At 39.4% G+C, this 17255-nt stretch overlaps 13 non-coding genes across 13 annotated transcripts; all 13 read right to left on the reverse strand.

The window, feature by feature from the left end:
• Positions 1 to 1088: 1088 nt before the first annotated feature.
• TRNAL-CAA (transfer RNA leucine (anticodon CAA)) lies at positions 1089 to 1203 on the reverse strand. The gene is made up of 2 exons: positions 1166 to 1203; positions 1089 to 1134 (listed from the first exon to the last, which is right to left on the reverse strand). It is a non-coding gene; the product is annotated as a tRNA-Leu (tRNA).
• A 199-nt stretch (positions 1204 to 1402) lies between these two features.
• TRNAL-CAA (transfer RNA leucine (anticodon CAA)) lies at positions 1403 to 1517 on the reverse strand. The gene is made up of 2 exons: positions 1480 to 1517; positions 1403 to 1448 (listed from the first exon to the last, which is right to left on the reverse strand). It is a non-coding gene; the product is annotated as a tRNA-Leu (tRNA).
• Positions 1518 to 1715: 198 nt separating this feature from the next.
• Positions 1716 to 1830, reverse strand: TRNAL-CAA (transfer RNA leucine (anticodon CAA)). The gene is made up of 2 exons: positions 1793 to 1830; positions 1716 to 1761 (listed from the first exon to the last, which is right to left on the reverse strand). It is a non-coding gene; the product is annotated as a tRNA-Leu (tRNA).
• Positions 1831 to 2028: 198 nt separating this feature from the next.
• On the reverse strand, positions 2029 to 2143 carry TRNAL-CAA (transfer RNA leucine (anticodon CAA)). The gene is made up of 2 exons: positions 2106 to 2143; positions 2029 to 2074 (listed from the first exon to the last, which is right to left on the reverse strand). It is a non-coding gene; the product is annotated as a tRNA-Leu (tRNA).
• Positions 2144 to 2342: 199 nt separating this feature from the next.
• On the reverse strand, positions 2343 to 2457 carry TRNAL-CAA (transfer RNA leucine (anticodon CAA)). The gene is made up of 2 exons: positions 2420 to 2457; positions 2343 to 2388 (listed from the first exon to the last, which is right to left on the reverse strand). It is a non-coding gene; the product is annotated as a tRNA-Leu (tRNA).
• Positions 2458 to 2969: 512 nt separating this feature from the next.
• TRNAL-CAA (transfer RNA leucine (anticodon CAA)) lies at positions 2970 to 3084 on the reverse strand. Its single transcript has 2 exons — positions 3047 to 3084; positions 2970 to 3015 (listed from the first exon to the last, which is right to left on the reverse strand). It is a non-coding gene; the product is annotated as a tRNA-Leu (tRNA).
• A 1137-nt stretch (positions 3085 to 4221) lies between these two features.
• On the reverse strand, positions 4222 to 4336 carry TRNAL-CAA (transfer RNA leucine (anticodon CAA)). Its single transcript has 2 exons — positions 4299 to 4336; positions 4222 to 4267 (listed from the first exon to the last, which is right to left on the reverse strand). It is a non-coding gene; the product is annotated as a tRNA-Leu (tRNA).
• Positions 4337 to 4846: 510 nt separating this feature from the next.
• On the reverse strand, positions 4847 to 4961 carry TRNAL-CAA (transfer RNA leucine (anticodon CAA)). Its single transcript has 2 exons — positions 4924 to 4961; positions 4847 to 4892 (listed from the first exon to the last, which is right to left on the reverse strand). It is a non-coding gene; the product is annotated as a tRNA-Leu (tRNA).
• Positions 4962 to 14302: 9341 nt separating this feature from the next.
• Positions 14303 to 14417, reverse strand: TRNAL-CAA (transfer RNA leucine (anticodon CAA)). Its single transcript has 2 exons — positions 14380 to 14417; positions 14303 to 14348 (listed from the first exon to the last, which is right to left on the reverse strand). It is a non-coding gene; the product is annotated as a tRNA-Leu (tRNA).
• Positions 14418 to 14616: 199 nt separating this feature from the next.
• On the reverse strand, positions 14617 to 14731 carry TRNAL-CAA (transfer RNA leucine (anticodon CAA)). The gene is made up of 2 exons: positions 14694 to 14731; positions 14617 to 14662 (listed from the first exon to the last, which is right to left on the reverse strand). It is a non-coding gene; the product is annotated as a tRNA-Leu (tRNA).
• Positions 14732 to 14929: 198 nt separating this feature from the next.
• Positions 14930 to 15044, reverse strand: TRNAL-CAA (transfer RNA leucine (anticodon CAA)). The gene is made up of 2 exons: positions 15007 to 15044; positions 14930 to 14975 (listed from the first exon to the last, which is right to left on the reverse strand). It is a non-coding gene; the product is annotated as a tRNA-Leu (tRNA).
• Positions 15045 to 16399: 1355 nt separating this feature from the next.
• On the reverse strand, positions 16400 to 16514 carry TRNAL-CAA (transfer RNA leucine (anticodon CAA)). The gene is made up of 2 exons: positions 16477 to 16514; positions 16400 to 16445 (listed from the first exon to the last, which is right to left on the reverse strand). It is a non-coding gene; the product is annotated as a tRNA-Leu (tRNA).
• A 192-nt stretch (positions 16515 to 16706) lies between these two features.
• Positions 16707 to 16821, reverse strand: TRNAL-CAA (transfer RNA leucine (anticodon CAA)). Its single transcript has 2 exons — positions 16784 to 16821; positions 16707 to 16752 (listed from the first exon to the last, which is right to left on the reverse strand). It is a non-coding gene; the product is annotated as a tRNA-Leu (tRNA).
• Between the last annotated feature and the right edge of the window lie 434 nt (positions 16822 to 17255).

The raw sequence follows: 17255 nt of genomic DNA on the forward strand, positions 1-17255 counted from the left end.
TCCGTACGGGTAGCACAGTTGGTTCATATACCATCGGTACATTGTCAGCGGGTATATTAACCGGCCCCCTGCGGGGCTGGTTCCCAGAGGATCGACGCTTAGGACACTGAGCCACTACGTATTCCTCCCCCGAACACGCGAGGCACGTACGCACCTGCCCAGGGTATGTTACCCAATAGGAGTCTCCATACATTATTACATATGAGGGTATGGGTTTACGTAGTATCATTTTGATCAAGACTCGTCCAGTTTGAGTAGGGTAAACGTGATCTGCAGAGTATGTCTCGTCTTCAATTTTTAACACTTCCCCATAAGACCTCATGACACGACTTATCACGTCTGCACTTAATTCAATTGGGACTACATGGATTCTGACAATTACATGTCGCTGGTGGGCCCATTCTACTTCAACTTTATGATCACCATCTACGTCACTATAGAATACCTCAGCACCAAAATCATTTAGTAACCGTTCTCCTACCACTTTTGTCGCAAATTTCACGTACAAACACTTACGAAAGTAATCTATTTCAAAACTGAGCACTTGGTTCGTAGGCACTTGGTAGACATCATGAAACCATCGATGACAATCCAATGACGTAGGTCGCGTTTTGACATCGCTGAAAACAAATTTCAAGGTGTTTTCTCTATGTGTATTCATCGTGAACTATGTCATCATATCTTCACTGGCCCACGGTAATTGTAGCCAAAACCTCGCTTGCACTCCAAAAGAAAAAAAAAAGAACTAAAACAACAGTAGCAACCGTATACGGCCCTAGCTAACTCGGACAGTTCGATCACTAAGCCTTCTCACGCGAAGAGCGGAGCTCGCTACGAACTGCTTCCTGCACAAGCTGCAGGCAGACTGAACCGCTCGGCCATCCTGACTACTTGAAGGTACCTTGATCACATACAATGTTACGAACTAATAGTACTCAACAAGATTCACGTGGAAACAAACAAAATTTCATAATTGTTATTGTTGTCTCACATATAAATCGAAGTTGAAGATCTTTTTTCTTTGAGCTGGACAAAATATATGATACTATGTGCATTTATGAAAACTTAACAACAAAAAGAAAACAATTTGTCAGGAGTGGGATTCGAACCCACGCCCTCATTCGAGGACCAGAATTCCTTACCCACACAACCGTGGAAGCTTTCGCTTGAGTCTGGCGCTTTAGACCGCTCGGCCATCCTGACTACTTGAAGGCACCTTGATCACATACAATGTTACGAGTAATGGTAATCAACAAGAGTCAAGTGAAAACAAGCAAAATTTCATAATTGTTATTGTTGTCTCACATATAAATCGAAGTTGAAGATCTTTTTTCTTTGAGCTGGACAAAATATATGATATTATGTGCATTTATGAAAACTTAACAACAAAAAGAAAACAATTTGTCAGGAGTGTGATTCGAACCCACGCCCTCATTCGAGGACCAGAACTCCTTAACCACACAACCGTGGAAGCTTTCGCTTGAGTCTGGCGCCTTAGACCGCTCGGCCATCCTGACTACTTGAAGGCACCTTGATCACATACAATGTTACAATTAATGGTAATCAACAAGAGTCAAGTGAAAACAAGCAAAATTTCATAATTGTTATTGTTGTCTCACATATAAATCGAAGTTGAATTTTTACCCCCCTGAGCTGCACAAAATATATGATTCTATGGGCATTTCGGATATGTTAACAAGAAAAATAAAACAGCCTGTCAAGAGTGGGATTCGAACCCACACCCTCATTCGAGGACCAGAATTCCTCAACCACACAACCGTGGAAGCTTTCGCTTGAGTCTGGCGCTTTAGACCGCTCGGCCATCCTGACTACTTGAAGGCACCTTGATCACATACAATGTTACGAGTAATGGTAATCAACAAGAGTCAAGTGAAAACAAGCAAAATTTCATAATTGTTATTGTTGTCTCACATATAAATCGAAGTTGAATTTTTACCCCCCTGAGCTGCACAAAATATATGATACTATGGGCATTTCGGATATGTTAACAAGAAAAATAAAACAGCCTGTCAAGAGTGGGATTCGAACCCACGCCCTCATTCGAGGACCAGAATTCCTCAACCACACAACCGTGGAAGCTTTCGCTTGAGTCTGGAGCCTTAGACCGCTCGGCCATCCTGACTTCTTGAAAACACCTTGATCACATACAATGTTACGAGTAATGGCAATCAACAAGAGTCAAGTGAAAACAAACAAAATTTCATAATTGTTATTGTTGTCTCACATATAAATCGAAGTTGAAGATCTTTTTTCTTTGAGCTGGACAAAATATATGATACTATGTGCATTTATGAAAACTTAACAACAAAAAGAAAACAATTTGTCAGGAGTGTGATTCGAACCCACGCCCTCATTCGAGGACCAGAATTCCTTAACCACACAACCGTGGAAGCTTTCGCTTGAGTCTGGCGCCTTAGACCGCTCGGCCATCCTGACTACTTGAAGGCACCTTGATCACATACAATGTTACAATTAATGGTAATCAACAAGAGTCAAGTGAAAACAAGCAAAATTTCATAATTGTTATTGTTGTCTCACATATAAATCGAAGTTGAATTTTTACCCCCCTGAGCTGCACAAAATATATGATACTATGGGCATTTCGGATATGTTAACAAGAAAAATAAAACAGCCTATCAAGAGTGGGATTCGAACCTACGCCCTCATTCGAGGACGAGAATTCCTCCACCACACAACCGTGGAAGCTTTCGCTTGAGTCTGGCGCTTTAGACCGCTCGGCCATCCTGACTACTTGAAGGCACCTTGATCACATACAATGTTACGAGTAATGGTAATCAACAAGAGTCAAGTGAAAACAAGCAAAATTTCATAATTGTTATTGTTGTCTCACATATAAATCGAAGTTGAAGATCTTTTTTCTTTGAGCTGGACAAAATATATGATACTATGTGCATTTTTGAAAACTTAACAACAAAAAGAAAACAATTTGTCAGGAGTGGGATTCGAACCCACGCCCTCATTCGAGGACCAGAATTCCTCAACCACACAACCGTGGAAGCTTTCGCTTGAGTCTGGCGCCTTAGACCGCTCGGCCATCCTGACTACTTGAAGGCATCTTGATCACATACAATGTTACGAGTAATGGTAATCAACAAGAGTCAAGTGAAAAGAAGCAAAATTTCATAATTGTTATTGTTGTCTCACATATAAATCGAAGTTAAATTTTTACCCCCCCTGAGCTGCACAAAATATATGATACTATGGGCATTTCGGATATGTTAACAAGAAAAATAAAACAGCCTGTCAAGAGTGGGATTCGAACCACGCCCTCATTCGAGGACCAGAATTCCTCAACCACACAACCGTGGAAGCTTTCGCTTGAGTCTGGCGCTTTAGACCGCTCGGCCATCCTGACTACTTGAAGGCACCTTGATCACATACAATGTTACGAGTAATGGTAATCAACAAGAGTCAAGTGAAAACAAGCAAAATTTCATAATTATTATTGTTGTCTCACATATAAATCGAAGTTGAATTTTTACCCCTCTGAGCTGCACAAAATATATGATACTATGGGCATTTCGAATATGTTAACAAGAAAAATAAAACAGCCTGTCAAGAGTGGGATTCGACCCCACGCCCTCATTCGAGGACCAGAATTCCTCAACCACACAACCGTGGAAGCTTTCGCTTGAGTCTGGCGCTTTAGACCGCTCGGCCATCCTGACTACTTGAAGGCACCTTGATCACATACAATGTTACGAGTAATGGTAATCAACAAGAGTCAAGTGAAAACAAGCAAAATTTCATAATTGTTATTGTTGTCTCACATATAAATCGAAGTTGAATTTTTACCCCCCTGAGCTGCACAAAATATATGATACTATGGGCATTTCGGATATGTTAACAATAAAAATAAAACAGCCTGTCAAGAGTGGGATTCGAACCCACGCCCTCATTCGAGGAACAGAATTCCTCAACCACACAACCGTGGAAGCTTTCGCTTGAGTCTGGCGCTTTAGACCGCTCGGCCATCCTGACTACTTGAAGGCACCTTGATCACATACAATGTTACGAGTAACGGTGATCAACAAGAGTCAAGTGAAAACAAGCAAAATTTCATAATTGTTATTGTTGTCTCACATATAAATCGAAGTTGAATTTTTACCCCCCTGAGCTGCACAAGATATATGATACTATGGGCATTTCGGATATGTTAACAATAAAAATAAAACAGCCTGTCAAGAGTGGGATTCGAACCCACGCCCTCATTCGAGGACCAGAATTCCTCAACCACACAACCGTGGAAGCTTTCGCTTGAGTCTGGCGCTTTAGACCGTTCGGCCATCCTGACTACTTGAAGGCACCTTGATCACATACAATGTTACGAGTAATGGTAATCAACAAGAGTCAAGTGAAAACAAGCAAAATTTCATAATTGTTATTGTTGTCTCACATATAAATCGAAGTTGAATTTTTACCCCCTGAACTGCACAAAATATATGATACTATGGGCATTTCGGATATGTTAACAAGAAAAATAAAACAGCCTGTCAAGAGTGGGATTCGAACCCACGCCCTCATTCGAGGACCATAATTCCTCAACCACACAACCGTGGAAGCTTTCGCTTGAGTCTGGCGCTTTAGATCGCTCGGCCATCCTGACTACTTGAAGGCACCTTGATCACATACAATGTTACGAGTAATGGTAATCAACAAGAGTCAAGTGAAAACAAGCAAAATTTCATAATTGTTATTGTTGTCTCACATATAAATCGAAGTTGAATTTTTACCCCCCTGAACTGCACAAAATATATGATACTATGGGCATTTCGGATATGTTAACAAGAAAAATAAAACAGCCTGTCAAGAGTGGGATTCGAACCCACGCCCTCATTCGAGGACCAGAATTCCTCAACCACACAACCGTGGAAGCTTTCGCTTGAGTCTGGCGCCTTAGACCGCTCGGCCATCCTGACCACTTAAAGGCACCTTGATCACATACAATGTTACGAGTAATGGTAATCAACAAGAGTCAAGTGAAAACAAGCAAAATTTCATAATTGTTATTGTTGTCTCACATATAAATCGAAGTTGAATTTTTACCCCCCTGAGCTGCACAAAATATATGATACTATGGGCATTTCGGATATGTTAACAAGAAAAATAAAACAGCCTGTCAAGAGTGGGATTCGAACCCACGCCCTCATTCGAGGACCAGAATTCCTCTACCACACAACCGTGGAAGCTTTCGCTTGAGTCTGGCGCTTTAGACCGTTTTTTTTTTTTTTTTTTTTTATTGTCTCATTCTGATATACAAGTTATGGAATTACATTGTTTTTGACATAAGTGTAGTACTGCTATTACAATTCGTATTTCTATCTGGTTAACCTTTACATTTTTGTTTGACCTAAATTAAGTATAAAGCACTAATAAGAAATTTGCATACCATTTCTTCCTTGCTTGGAGAGGAATTTTTTCATATTGTTCTTGCAAGAGGATACTGAATTGTTTCTTAAAACTGCTCTCGTCATTGTGAAATATATATAATAAGTATTCTGTTATCAACCATTGTACTGCTCGTTGTTTTGTTGGTGGATAAAAATTGAAAGCAGGAAAAACTATATCTGTATCCGTAAACTTTGTTAATGAGGTGCGGCATATACGACTGAGCATTGTTCGCAATTTGTTCCACGCCGTGGAGGAGTTGCGACACTTGGTTATCCTGTGGGCTAAAGAGTCAGGCACGTTGCATGATATACAGTTAGGAGAGTCACTGATTCCATATTGGTATGTCCTATCTCTTGTCACTATAACACGATGAACCACTTTGTACCATATTGATTGGGCAGCTTTTGAAAGGTGTTTGGCGGAGACATTTTCCCATATTTGTGGCCAATTATGTGTATTGAAATCCCGGACTATTCGTGGTACTGTGTGCTTGAAACTATTGATTTCACTATATAACTTTTTAACAGATGGTGTAATTGTCTCATGTCGTAATAACTGGTAGCATACCTGTAAAGCGATGTCCTTATAAAACAAAAACCTTTTGGGGATACTTTGGATATCGATGGGAGCTTCTAATGGAATGTTCCGTATTATCGTCTGTATACATGCTTGGGACGTTGACTCGTGCAGTGAGAAGGCTGTTTGAAGGCCAGTCTGTACAAACAATGCTCTTGCCTGTGTGTTCACGTGTATTAGTCCCAACCCACCTGTTTTCTCTGATAACGTGACCTCATTTATTGCCACCCGGAAAATTGTATCGTGCCACAAAAAGCAGTCAACAGCTTTGTTGACCTTGGCTAAGTGCTGTGGTTTGAAGGGCAGGATTTTTGCTACATACCAAAGTTTAGAGAGATCAAAAACGTTGATAAATCTTACTCGTGCTTTTAAACTCAGAGAGCGCATCTTGTTCGCTCTGAGGACAGATTGCCCTCTCGCATGTAAGTTTACTATTTGCTTCGATCGTTTCATCGATATTTGCATAGAAGTTTATACCTAAAACTTTTATTTTCTTGTCTACAGGGATCTGCGTATTGTTTGTGAATGGATTCTCCTTGCCAAGGGGCATCAGGAATGACTTTCGATTGTTTAGTTTTGCTCCTGATGTGAGCTCAAAAGTATGTATTTGGCTTTTAACACTGTCCAGATCTCTTTCATCCCTGAGAAAAATCGTGGCGTCGTCCATGAAACTGCCAACTTGTATTGTGGTGGAAGCCATAGAAATGCCTTGTAAATGATGCTGGATACTAAACAAAAAGGGGGCTATTGTGAGGACGTACACTTCGCAACATCTTATTTGACCGCCCCGAAAGAATTCTAAGTCCCGAAATCGTAAACTTAGCAACATTGCACTTCGGCTCCAGGTGAGAGTAGCCAACTTTGAGTAGGTCCTTCCACTAGACGAAAAACGCTGCGGTGATAGGTTTTCAATTTAACACTTTCCATGAATTTAGAAACTATAAACAGCTATTATAATACACAATCAAACAGAAATAATAAATTGGAAAAAGAACCTTGGGGGATATTTACGATTCTGCGTGCTCGACTTGAAATTTGGGGGGTTTGAAACACTGAATAGAGTTTTTCTCCACCTGGAGGAAATTGCCATCAAGTTTGTGCAGAAAAGAGCAAATTTGTGAGTAGTTTATGCGACATTTTATTTACAATAGCTTGCATAATATCGAACAGTTCTCAATAACATATATTTTACACGACTTGTCGAGAAAATGTGCTTGAAACACAGGAAGGTGGGAGTCTTCATAAACGTCAACATGTTTTTAAAGGTATAACGTCATTAAGTTAAAGTAGAGTAGTTGGTTAGGCGCTGCTATCCTTATTTTTCGTGAAGCGTGAAAGGTCGCGGTTTCAAATCCCATCCTCTCCTCTTTCTTTTTTCTTTTCTTTTGTTTGCTGAACAGATACCGTTGATATTAGAATATTTAAAAAATGAATCCGATGCCCACTTGAGGGACATCTGCGCATATTTCCCCTTAGAAGTTGGAGATTTCTAGGATTTAAAGTTAAAACTTTTCTTTTTAGTTATTGTTCATATGTTGTGTTAACACACACATCATGATTAATTCACAAATCACATATATGTATTCAGGATGCAAAATGTAATGTTATTTAAGTTATGTATTGTTTGTTCTTCACTGACACCTAAAATATTGATTATTTGATTTCGATATACTAAAAAAAAGATATACAGTTATGTTGAATAGTGATGTAGTGCAATTTTATGGTAATTTTATGTCCGTTCCTTCGTAATGACTGTTGTCACTCCCCTCACCACCATCTTACCATGCGTCTAAAACGAATAGTAAATTGCTAATTAACATAAGTATATTGTTATTGCGACGAAGGCCGATTCGATAAGAAACTACTAATAAGTATTTATATAGTGAGTGACAAACAAAAAAAATTCAAAACCTCATAATGATCGTTAATTCCTAACTGCTTTGTATCTAAAATGTTTGTCTTTTTTGAACAGAAAGTACGAGTATCAGATATAACAAACTTTCCGCACTAACTTTGCAATATTCGAAACCACCGTTACAGACTTAGCTCTATGCAACTTGATTCTGGGCATTCCACGTGGCATATGGCTTCCTCCTATCATCGAAATAACTTCCTCCAACTATTTCCTTTCCTCTCGTGAAATACAGAGACCAATGTTAACTTCTTAGCACGGTGGATAAACTTTACATCCAACGATAAATTCCTGAAAAAATCCTGCCTAGGTGGAGAATCGAACCTACGACCTTCCTCGTGAAAATCAAGCACGCTACCTCTTCTCCAGATAGCTCATGTTAAAATTTGCTACCAGTTTGAAGAAACCAATTCACACATAATGTCATATCTATAATTTCCTCATGGCAATTTTCATGAGGAAACGAATTCAGATAAAATCGAGAAACGCTGTAAGGGAAAAATGATGAACATGTCTATCGGCGTTTTGTCATATGTTGTAAATTGTGTAAAAATTCCGTGTTTTGAACAAGCAATCGTTTAGTTAATAAGAATTTTGTTGTTTGTTTAAAGTAGAAACAGGAGAGCGAAAAGGAGTCATTTGAACCAGACCCCGTTTGACAAGAAACTTCAGCTTTTTTCCAAAGACTGTATGAAAAGAGAGAGGAAAGAGATATTGAACGTATGAAATATAAAATATGTGTGAAATTAAAACAATGGAAACCTTGAAAGATAATACTAACGAACTTCAAACTATGAAAAACATATTTTCGTGGTGGAAAACTCCAAGTCATTGTCAAAATATGAACTTGATGTTTTTCTTTATTATGAAGTGGAGATATGGGACGATACGATCCCTCAGCAAGAAAATTTTAAGTAAGCTACCTCCAACTTCTTCAATGGTCATAATTACTAATTAGGGTAAGGAAGTTGATGAAAAATCAACTTTTTTCTGACCCTTAAAAACAATGCTAAACCTGATATCATGTCCGTTTCCCTTCAGTTAGAGCCGGAAAACAGTTTCTATTTTACATTTTTTTTTCATTTTTCGGCCTTTTTTGGCTTTTAGTTTGTCAGTATTTTTAACAGTTTTTATTGCATTTTTACTTATTTTTGAGGTTTATTTTTCTCCTCCCCTGTTGTTTCGTGCATTTTAAATGCATTTACTAATAAAACCTACACATTTAGATTTCTTGACATGGTCCTTTTAGCAAATTCACCATGAATCGAAAATACGGTCAATGGAAAAGCATAATATTATTCTTAACTGAAATGTTTGGCAATAGATTAAAATACTTTGTGTGAAGATCTACTTTGAGGTTCTTTTTCTGGACACTATTATTGCTTTTATCTGTAGTTTTAAAGTAAAATTAGTCACAATATGAAATGCAATTACACTCTGGTCTACGCGAAGCAGAACTGTATTTTCGGATGCTGGCCAACTACAATATCATAGAAGGCCCACTCTGAAAGGAGATGAATTGATTGATTTGATGTTTTAAGTCAACTTTATGCATAGTAAGGCTAATCGGGACTGGACCTACAGTTTAAAGTGTGATCCGAACCGAGTGCATAAAATAACGTGAACCGTGTGGTGTAGGGGTATAGTTTGCTTATGGAATGGAAGGTCATGGGTTCAAACCTACTTCTTTGCAAACTCTTTTTCGGGAAGTAAACGGCTTTGGACGAGAATGCTTATCTACGTTTCTTGGATATTTCCGTTGATATTTATGCGATTTATGTCCAGCATTTCCGGATGCAGAAAGTTGACATGTAAGTTTTAATATGTGTTAACTTATAACAGCTGAATGAAAGGAGAAGTATTTCCTAAAATCCTGCCAATCACTGAAAGATTAAAAACATTAGTAGAAGCATTACTTGAGGCATGCACAGTGGCGACGATTATGGAGTGTGGAGGGGCAGATGACTTCGCACTATGCTAAACATTATCTACCAAGGGAAAGAAACTGTCCTTGCCCCCCCTCCCCCACCTTGCCCCATCAGTTTTGAAATCCAATCGTCGCCACTGAGCATGCATCGCATAAATATTTACAGTAATATAATATAATATTATATTACGTTATTAGAACACTTCGTACTCTGCAAATAAAAAGGAAAAAATAATAAGTAAAGGGTGGGATTTGAACCTACGATGTTTCGATCTTGACGAAAACAGTAAAAAAACGAAAGTGCTGTCATCTAACCAACTACTCCAGGAGATTGCTGACAGAAAGCTCAGTAAAGCACGTTAATCTCAGTTGAAGCAACATTGTGCCGGAATTTCGAACCATTTTTCGCCAAGAACCAAGGAAAAAAGACACTCTGCAGAATCGTTTGGTGTTGTGCAAGGTATCTTTACTAAACATTTCGCATAAAATCATCATACATTTGCCTTCTTGCATTCAAATGTGACCGCAATTCTTTCCAGGTGGATGAGAACCTGTTCAGTGTTTCACAATGCATATAAATTTCCCTATTTTCAAATTCAGAACGAAGAATCTTGAAATATTTTCAACATTCATATTTCTACTTAACATTTTTTTGTCTACTCATATATTTTATTACTGCTTTAGGGTATCTGTACTTTATGGAATGTGAAAGAATGAAAAAAATCACAAGAGCGTTTTCATTCAGGAAGAAGAAATGTCGCAAAGTTGGCTACTGTTAGTTGGCTCTGAAGCGCTAAGCTGCCAAATTTACGAATTCCGGACTTTGAAATTTTTCAGGGCGGTCAAATAAGATGTTGCGAAGTGTACAATGAGCTACTCAAGGGACTACCTTGTAGTACACCCCGTCGCATTTTAAAACTTGTTGTCAAGAAACCATTTATTTTGAGTTTTAGCAGCATATGATTATATAATGTTTTTATCCAATTCATAAAAGTGTCTCCGAAGCCATATGCTTCTAAGACTCACTCTGTCATATGCTTGAGAAAAGTCTAAAGATAGAATTGCCTCTGATGCATTCTTATTTTGTTTGGTAATAATTACGTCTCTTATCGTTTGCAGCAAGTGATGTATACTTTGCGACGTATTACAAGCGAACTGTAAATTGCCAATAAGTTTAACCATATATATTTTTTAAACGCTGATTTATGCACCTACTTATAAGTTTGATATCACTACTCAATATTGAAATTGGCCTAAAATCTGTGACGAATTTTGGATTTGCCTTTTTGGGAACTAACACTATAACTCCCGTGCTACTGGTCTTCCCTATTGTCCCTGTTGTCAACACTTCGTTGACCCATTCCGTTAATTCGTCTCCTATTAGATCCCAGAAACAATGATAGAATTCTGATGGTAGTCCATCTTCGGCTGTAGTTTTATTCCTCGGAACTTGGAATACTGCATCATGAACCTCCTTTTTACTAAACGGTTGTGTGATCTCAGTTCTTTCATTTTCCGTCAGTGATGCAGGGAGGTAGTTCAAAAAATTACATTGCGTTTCTGTTGGATTAAAGGCTTGACCAAGAAGATTTTTATAGTATTGCAAAAACCTGTCATGTATACTATGAGGGCTGGTGAAAACTTCACCGGAATCTAAAGTTAATTTATGAATAACGTGACTCCTGGCGTGTTTATGTTCTTGAAGAATGTGACTTAGTGTGGCTTGCTCGTCTGGGTCTATAGGAAGAATCTTGCTCTTTATTATTGCTGCAGATTTTCGTTTCCTATGTATAGCAAGTAATTGCGCTTTTATTTCATTTCCATAAGGACGATCGAAATTACCTTGCAGTGCTAAACGATGGAGATCATTCAAGACTGCATACAAAAAATTATATTTGTTTCTTTGATCTCTACTAACCTCTGCACTGAAGACTTTACTGACCTGACGAAATTTAGGCTTAACTCGAGTTTCCCACCACTCGATTAGGGTCTTTTGCACTGGCCGAGAGGCCTTGAGTTCGTTCCACGTTTCCCTGATTAGCTGGACATAACTACCATTGCTTAATAATGTGCTATTTAAAAGCCAGTATCCGCTACCTTGTCGGGGTTTGATCAAATCTAAATTTATTTTGAGAATTGGGACACTATGGTCACTAAAGCATACTGGAAAATTTTGAACACTAATTATATATTCCTGAAATCTTGGTGCGACATAAAACCTATCGATCCTTGACGCACTATTGGAGGTGATATGTGTGTAACCTTGACTTTCGCCGTTGGCGTGTATCCAAGCGTCACGCAGTTGTAACCCCTGCGTTAATTCATAGAGCGCACGTGAGAAGTTGTATCCTGGATTTTGATCTTGTGAACGAATTACGCAGTTAAAATCTCCCACTAGTATAGTGTCTAGTGTGTGGGATGTCAACTCGGGCCCTACAACTGTTGAAAAAAAAATCTTCTCTTCCCCGTCTGTTTTGGCTTCCTGACGGAGCATACACATTACAGAGAAACACTGAGCCTAATTTGGCACTTATTTGTCTGCCCGTGAGATGGGGCACTACATTACGTAAATCCAAGTGTCGCCTACATGCTGTGGCAGTCCCTTGTGCAAAGGGAGTAAAATTGTTGTATACGTTAAACAGTACAGAAAAATCGTCTATGGCGACCTCTTGTAAGAGGGCCACATCAATAGACGATTTAATGAGAAAGTCATTGAGAGCAATTATTTTGGTTCAAATTTATAGATGCCAAGGTAAATGTTTGCATGATTATAACTGTCTACAAAAGAAAACTGAACTTACTTACATTCTTCAACATTACTGATCTCTAATTTCTACCTATAATGCATTAACTATGCTTTCCACTAAATAAATCTGGGGTAAGTTTGTTACTCGTCGAAGGTTTCTCTTGAGTTTCATTTGCTGAGTTACTTGTTAAACTAACCTTTGAAACATGTTGGTTTGGGGTACCAGGTTCTACTCTAAATTCGTTATGAACTATTGTGGAACTTACGCATTCATTTATTTTTTTCTTCTTCTTTCTACATAGCACCATGGACTCTTCCGCCACTGACCGTAACCTTGATACAGATCTTGACCGTGATTTCCTAGGAGAGGTAACTACGGGGAATTCTGCCTCCGCGAACAAAGCACTTGGGGGGGTGGGGGCGGGGGTATGTGATGCTTCTCTGAAGTGGTCAATGTTGGCTGCTCCATCTCTTCCCTTCCTGTTGGTGCATTCTTCACACTAACTTCGTGTCTGGTACCTGTCTCCTCGTCGGTGATTCTGGGGCTATCCGTGTTCCCTCCATTGTTATCTCCTGACGCAGGGACTTCTGTAACTAATGGAGCTGAATCTCTTGGTTTAGTCCGTACGGGTAGCACAGTTGGTTCATATACCATCGGTACATTGTCAGCGGGTATATTAACCGGCCCCCTGCGGGGCTGGTTCCCAGAGGATCGACGCTTAGGACACTGAGCCACTACGTATTCCTCCCCCGAACACGCGAGGCACGTACGCACCTGCCCAGGGTATGTTACCCAATAGGAGTCTCCATACATTATTACATATGAGGGTATGGGTTTACGTAGTATCATTTTGATCAAGACTCGTCCAGTTTGAGTAGGGTAAACGTGATCTGCAGAGTATGTCTCGTCTTCAATTTTTAACACTTCCCCATAAGACCTCATGACACGACTTATCACGTCTGCACTTAATTCAATTGGGACTACATGGATTCTGACAATTACATGTCGCTGGTGGGCCCATTCTACTTCAACTTTATGATCACCATCTACGTCACTATAGAATACCTCAGCACCAAAATCATTTAGTAACCGTTCTCCTACCACTTTTGTCGCAAATTTCACGTACAAACACTTACGAAAGTAATCTATTTCAAAACTGAGCACTTGGTTCGTAGGCACTTGGTAGACATCATGAAACCATCGATGACAATCCAATGACGTAGGTCGCGTTTTGACATCGCTGAAAACAAATTTCAAGGTGTTTTCTCTATGTGTATTCATCGTGAACTATGTCATCATATCTTCACTGGCTCACGGTAATTGTAGCCAAAACCTCGCTTGCACTCCAAAAGAAAAAAAAAGAACTAAAACAACAGTAGCAACCGTATACGGCCCTAGCTAACTCGGACAGTTCGATCACTAAGCCTTCTCACGCGAAGAGCGGATCTCGCTACGAACTGCTTCCTGCACAAGCTGCAGGCAGACTGAACCGCTCGGCCATCCTGACTACTTGAAGGTACCTTGATCACATACAATGTTACGAACTAATAGTACTCAACAAGATTCACGTGGAAACAAACAAAATTTCATAATTGTTATTGTTGTCTCACATATAAATCGAAATTGAAGATCTTTTTTCTTTGAGCTGGACAAAATATATGATACTATGTGCATTTATGAAAACTTAACAACAAAAAGAAAACAATTTGTCAGGAGTGGGATTCGAACCCACGCCCTCATTCGAGGACCAGAATTCCTTACCCACACAACCGTGGAAGCTTTCGCTTGAGTCTGGCGCTTTAGACCGCTCGGCCATCCTGACTACTTGAAGGCACCTTGATCACATACAATGTTACGAGTAATGGTAATCAACAAGAGTCAAGTGAAAACAAGCAAAATTTCATAATTGTTATTGTTGTCTCACATATAAATCGAAGTTGAAGATCTTTTTTCTTTGAGCTGGACAAAATATATGATACTATGTGCATTTATGAAAACTTAACAACAAAAAGAAAACAATTTGTCAGGAGTGTGATTCGAACCCACGCCCTCATTCGAGGACCAGAATTCCTTAACCACACAACCGTGGAAGCTTTCGCTTGAGTCTGGCGCCTTAGACCGCTCGGCCATCCTGACTACTTGAAGGCACCTTGATCACATACAATGTTACAATTAATGGTAATCAACAAGAGTCAAGTGAAAACAAGCAAAATTTCATAATTGTTATTGTTGTCTCACATATAAATCGAAGTTGAATTTTTACCCCCCTGAGCTGCACAAAATATATGATTCTATGGGCATTTCGGATATGTTAACAAGAAAAATAAAACAGCCTGTCAAGAGTGGGATTCGAACCCACGCCCTCATTCGAGGACCAGAATTCCTCAACCACACAACCGTGGAAGCTTTCGCTTGAGTCTGGCGCTTTAGACCGCTCGGCCATCCTGACTACTTGAAGGCACCTTGATCACATACAATGTTACGAGTAATGGTAATCAACAAGAGTCAAGTGAAAACAAGCAAAATTTCATAATTGTTATTGTTGTCTCACATATAAATCGAAGTTGAATTTTTACCCCCCTGAGCTGCACAAAATATATGATACTATGGGCATTTCGGATATGTTTACAAGAAAAATAAAACAACCTATCAAGAGTGGGATTCGAACCCACGCCCTCGTTCGAGGACAAGAATTCCTCAACCACACAACCGTGGAAGCTTTCGCTTGAGTCTGGCGCTCTAGACTGCTCGGCCATCCTGACTACTTGAAGGCACCTTGATCACATACAAAGTTGCGAGTAATGGTAATCAACAAGAGTCAAGTGAAAACAAGCAAAATTTCATAATTGTTATTGTTGTCTCACATATAAATCGAAGTTGAATTTTTACCCCCCTGAGCTGGACAAAATATATGATACTATGTGCATTTTTGAAAACTTAACAACAAAAAGAAAACAATTTGTCAGGATTGGGATTCGAACCCACGCCCTCATTCGAGGACCAGAATTCCTCAACCACACAACCGTGGAAGCTTTCGCTTGAGTCTGGCGCCTTAGACCGCTTTTTTTTTTTTTTTTAAAGGAAATACCCCCTACACGGAGGTATCCCCCACCATTCACTCTTTTTCTCACTTTTACACTTTTCAATTCTTACATTTTCTTTGTTTCTTATCAACTGGACGAACACAAATACCTATGCCTTACCCGGGACTCGAACCCAGAACCCCTGGCGTTGTAGCGCGCTCTGCTAACCACTTCGCCACTGAGGTCGACAATCGCTCGGCCATCCTGACTACTTGAAGACACCTTGATCACATACAATGTTGCAAATAATGGTAATCAACAAGAGTCAAGTGAAAACAAGCAAAATTTCATAATTGTTATTGTTGTCTCACATATAAATCGAAGTTGAATTTTTACCCCCCTGAGCTGCACAAAATATATGATACTATGGGCATTTCGGATATGTTAACAAGAAAAATAAAACAGCCTATCAAGAGTGGGATTCGAACCCACGCCCTCATTCGAGGACGAGAATTCCTCAACCACACAACCGTGGAAGCTTTCGCTTGAGTCTGGCGCTTTAGACCGCTCGGCCATCCTGACTACTTGAAGGCACCTTGATCACATACAATGTTACGAGTAATGGTAATCAACAAGAGTCAAGTGAAAACAAGCAAAATTTCATAATTGTTATTGTTGTCTCACATATAAATCGAAGTTGAAGATCTTTTTTCTTTGAGCTGGACAAAATATATGATACTATGTGCATTTTTGAAAACTTAACAACAAAAAGAAAACAATTTGTCAGGAGTGGGATTCGAACCCACGCCCTCATTCGAGGACCAGAATTCCTCAACCACACAACCGTGGAAGCTTTCGCTTGAGTCTGGCGCCTTAGACCGCTCGGCCATCCTGACTACATGAAGGCATCTTGATCACATACAATGTTACGAGTAATGGTAATCAACAAGAGTCAAGTGAAAAGAAGCAAAATTTCATAATTGTTATTGTTGTCTCACATATAAATCGAAGTTGAATTTTTACCCCCCTGAGCTGCACAAAATATATGATATAATTTCGGATATGTTAACAAGAAAAATAAAACAGCCTGTCAAGAGTGGGATTCGAACCCACGCCCTACTTCGAGGACCAGAATTCCTCAACCACACAACCGTGAAAGCTTTCGCTTGAGTCTGGCGCCTTAGACCGCTCGGCCATCCTGACTACTTGAAGGCTCCTTGATCACATACAATGTTACGAGTAATGGTAATCAACAAGAGTCAAGTGAAAACAAGCAAAATTTCATAATGTTATTGTTGTCTCACATATAAATCGAAGTTGAATTTTTACCCCCCTGAGCTGCACAAAATATATGATACTATGGGCATTTCGGATATGTTAACAAGAGAAATAAAACAGCCTGTCAAGAGTGGTATTCGAACCCACGCCCTCATTCGAGGACCAGAATTCCTCAACCACACTACCGTGGAAGCTTTCGCTTGAGTCTGGTGCTTTAGACAGCTCGGCCATCCTGACTTCTTGAAGGCACCTTGATCACATACAATGTTACGAGTAATGGTAATCAACAAGAGTCAAGTGAAAACAAGCAAAATTTCATAATTGTTATTGTTGTCTCACATATAAATCGAAGTTGAATT

This window comes from Lepisma saccharinum, unplaced genomic scaffold (assembly GCF_977018435.1).
Source record: "Lepisma saccharinum unplaced genomic scaffold, izLepSacc3.1 HAP1_SCAFFOLD_702, whole genome shotgun sequence".
NCBI classification, from domain to species: domain Eukaryota; kingdom Metazoa; phylum Arthropoda; class Insecta; order Zygentoma; family Lepismatidae; genus Lepisma; species Lepisma saccharinum.